Consider the following 4,243-nt stretch of genomic DNA (forward strand, 5'->3'; position numbering starts at 1 on the left):
TGTGGAAAAGGAAATGACTGGTCTGAGTCTTGAGTGTTAGCAGGTCACCGGAATACATGGGAGTAGAGAGGAGAATGGTTTGAAGGCCAGCTCAGAGCTCTGGACAGTCACCTTTATTTCTGTCAAGGCCAGGACCACCTGGAGCTGGTGCACGTGGTGACAGCGGTGGTGCCCTGGGACACAGTGCGCTTGGCCAGCTCCCAGGTAGCAGCAGGGGGTGGTGCTGAGCCAGTCAGGTGGCCTCTCCAGCCAGTTGTTCAAGAAGGCGTTCGTGATGCTCATGGCCTGGGAAAAGATGTCTGTGGCCCCTGCCTTGGCACATACAACCTGTTGAGTGGGTTTCCTGGTGCCACTCAGTGCTGCAGAGGGGAGGGGAGAAGGCAGCATGGGGACAAGAGGCAGACCACCCAGGGCAGAATCCTGACTGAGAAGAAAAGGAGGGAGAAAGAGACTGGTGGCTGGAAGGGGCAGGTAAGGGAAAGGACAGGTGACATGGCCCGGAATTCTGTCCAGATTTGTGGGAGCTGTCACAATGGTCAAGCTAAGAGAGCTCACCTTCCAGGCTTTCCCAGGCCCTAGCCTGCTCACCTTCTGAGGAAGCAACTAGAATCCTTTTGCTCAAACAGCTTTCTAAGGGACTTGAGAACTAGGAGACAGGTTTTCCTCTACGGAAGAAGGCAGGTCACGATGCTAACAAAAACATGTGCAGCATACGGGCAGACCTGAGCCCAGGTCTCTGACCCACTTGCTGGCCAAGTGAGCCGCGAACCTGACCAAATGAGCCTCAGTTCCCCCATCTGAAAAACAGGGACAACAGCAGCTCCATCACACGCTGCCAAGGGGCTGAAGTAAGATGCTGAACGCAAAACTGCTGGCACGGCGCCTGCCACAAAGAGGCGCTCGAGAAATATTTATTCACCTTCGAATATTGCCCTCCCACCCCCACCCCGGCAAATAGATCACCAGGCTGGAAGAGATGGCAGGGGAGGGGGGCTAACTTTTAAAATCCAATCAAACTAGCAACTTACCATTCGCTGGCTTTCTGGTTTGTGAGTGCGTGAGACTCACCTCCCCAAAGTGCTCCTGGGCCCCTGGTCTCCCTCCCTGACCTCCAGCCTCTGGGCCTGCAGGGTGTACGGTGCAAAGGAAGGGTGGGATCCACGGGGCGCTGGAGCAGTCGGAGTCCGGCTCGCTGTCCCACGCACCCTGCTTGCTGCTTTCTCCTCTACGGGCCTCAGTTTCCATGTGTATCAAATGGGCCTCACGTTGGCACTTCCCCGCAGGGATCCTGTGAGGTGCCCAGAGGTAGTAACGCGCTTTCTCGTTATTTTTCTCAGGTAATGATGACAACCATGGCTAACACCCAGTGAGCATGTGCAATGTGCCCAGCGTTGCTCTGGGCACTTGACATATATTGACTCACTTTATCCTGCAAACAACAGAAGCGGGAGGGAGTTGCCAAGGGCGAGGGACTTGCCCTAGATCACTGCTCATGAGAAGCAGTGGTTTGAACCTGGGAAGTGTAGCTTCAGCGCTCCCCACGTGCTCAACCATTCTGCTGCCCCACTCAAGTGTTCACTCCCTCCCACAAGCACCTGCCGAGCCTCCCCGTGTGAGCCCAGTCCCCTGAAGGGTGGATGTAAAGGCCCTGCCATACCGGGGTCACACTGCCCGGAGGAGCAGGTAGCCCTGCTTGGGGACAGTCCACACATCACATCACTCACTGGGTGGCCCTCTGACCTGACAGGCATTATGGACGAGCACAGTGTGTAATTATTTCCCATTTTTGTCTCACATGCACAGAGCTCCAAATGCCACGGGGGTCACAGTGACCCAGGTTTACGCCAACCGTAACCAATGGCACTGCAGCACAAGCTTGGCAACTGGCTTCGCAGGGAAGCAGGGTCGCTAATTGCTGCCAAGCGAGCCTATGCTCATTCCAGAATGAGGTGATCAGCAAGCAAACATCAGACGGAATAAACTCCTGGGTGATGTATGGGTGCGTGTGCTACATGCCAGACCCTGAGTGACATGGGGCTGCTGAGCCAAAGCCCACACACGTGTCCAGAATTCACAACTGCAGCCACATCAGCGAGGCGACTGGGCAACACAGCTGAGCTTAATGGCGAAAATAAAACCCGTGGCGGGGGAAACATGAAGAGGCAACAGGCCACTTCCATTAACAAGAGGAGCGTGGCTTTCTTCCCCACGATCGGCCAATTATCAGGGAGTGTTGTGGCGGCCAAGGCATAACCCAAAGCAGTGTGCATTTATCTGGAATCGGAGCCCTCTCAGAGCTCAGACGCCTTGCGCTGCACACAGACGGTGCTCAGACTCTCTGCGGACCCGCAGGTCACGTCAAGATAGTGTTGGGACTTCTTAGAAAGCAGCCTCGGGGTGCTGCTGGGTCTGTAGGAGACCAGCCTCATCCCCTGTCCTTCCCCATCCCTGGTCATCTTCTCTGTCCCTCTCAACGTCTAGCATTGCCTAGTCTGTCCCTCTGACGCTGCATCTGGCACTCCATCAAGAACTAATGAATGCTTGTAGGATGAATTAATCCCAAGATATTTATGATGGAAGAGGCATGTTCAATGCTCATGCAAAATAAAATACCCTGTACTCTGATTAAACAGTGACAAACCAAGCACTTAGCTGGTACTTCTTTAGAAGGAATATTTTACATCTTGTCCTCTAAGAAAACATAATGAACTATGAAATAGTGGTGACTCTCAGTGACCTGAAATGTTCGGTCCAGAACCCCACATCTCACGCTAACCTGGAGACCATCATTGGGGATGGTGGCAGAAGAGCACGAAGTAGAAACAGCCTGGGGACTTGGGGTTGGAGGCGTGCAGTCCCGCACAATTGGGGGATGACAGAATGACCCCTTAACCCCTGTTACGTTAGCGTTGGCTTCCTCATGCAGAGAATGTGATGATGACACTACCTCACTCCGTGGCTTTTTAGGAGCCTAAAATGAGCTGGTAAAGGAGGCGAATGAGCGCGCTCCTCGTCTGTAAAGTTTACACGTCCCCCTCCCCCGCTGACCCAGCACGCTGCTTGCCTTCTGGCCCCTCTTCCGATCCCAGACAGCCAGTTCATAACCAGCAACGTCTCTGGCCCACCCTTTTCCGTGCCTTGACCATCCCAACCCTCACCACCACCCCACTCTCATCAAGGTGAGCTCCTCATCCTTCGTCCTCAGATCCGGTGTCACCTCACCTCCCTCACCGTCATCTCCCAAAGCTGTTTTCCATGTCTTCCCAGACGCAAACCTTAAATCTGTGTTGACATGCTTGTTTACCGTCTGTTTCCCCACCAGGATGTCAGGACAGGGACCTCATCTGTCCATCTTGCTTGTCCTGCAGCCCCTGAGGGCAGCACCGTGCCAGCCTGGAATGGGTGGGTGCTCCTGAAATACCGTGGCGGGAGGTGGGGGAGGAGGGAGAGCAAGCACGCCAACCAGTCTGGCATGCGGTCAGTGCCTGACAGAGGGGCGCTGCTCCTGCTAGGGACGGACCACCCACAGTCCAAGTTTCACCCAGAATAATACCGATGGCCCGAATAAAGCCCTTTCAGGTTTCTTTCTTTTCTTTGCTCATGAAGCTTTCAAGAATCTGCCCCCATACCTGGCTAGAGGTTCCCAGGGCGGGGGGGTCCCCTGAGGTTATGAGCATGGCAGCAAGTGGTCAGCGGGCAGTCAATCTCAGGCCAGCCAGGACTCAGAGCGCACGGGGGCAACCACACTATCCGTCCTCCAGGATGAGAGTTACACCCACCCGCCATGCTGACTTGTCCTAGGTTGGGCAGTGAGTGACCGGAGTGGCCCTATTCTTACCCATGTGCGGCCCCCAGCCTCCTGTCAGGTGAAGCACCCCCCCAACCCCCGAGCAAAACCCAGTTTCCTGGATGGAAGACTTTGGCCCTGACCAGGACGGGATTTCCTTGCTCCTTAGAGATACGGTGCTTGCTGTCCCTGTTGAGATTCATTATTTCAAGACAACTGAAGTTGTCTTGCATGGCAAACACTGTGGACCCTGAGGTTAGGATGTTCCCACTTCCCCCAGCATAAACTCCTGAGTCCTCCGATGGCCTGAAAGGCGCCACCTGATACGGTGCTTGCTGTCCCTGTTGAGATTCATTATTTCAAGACAACTGAAGTTGTCTTGCATGGCAAACACTGTGGACCCTGAGGTTAGGATGTTCCCACTTCCCCCAGCATAAACTCCTGAGTCCTCCGATG

At 54.6% G+C, this 4,243-nt stretch overlaps 1 protein-coding gene across 3 annotated transcripts in view; it reads right to left on the reverse strand.

Moving 5' to 3' along the window:
- Positions 1-4,243, reverse strand: part of CLEC16A (C-type lectin domain containing 16A) — a 208,797-nt gene that overhangs the window by 157,491 nt on the left and 47,063 nt on the right. The gene's annotated exons all lie outside the window — the stretch shown is intronic.

This window comes from Neophocaena asiaeorientalis, unplaced genomic scaffold (assembly GCF_003031525.2).
Source record: "Neophocaena asiaeorientalis asiaeorientalis breed wild unplaced genomic scaffold, Neophocaena_asiaeorientalis_V1.1 scaffold91, whole genome shotgun sequence".
Classification (NCBI taxonomy): Eukaryota; Metazoa; Chordata; class Mammalia; order Artiodactyla; family Phocoenidae; genus Neophocaena; species Neophocaena asiaeorientalis.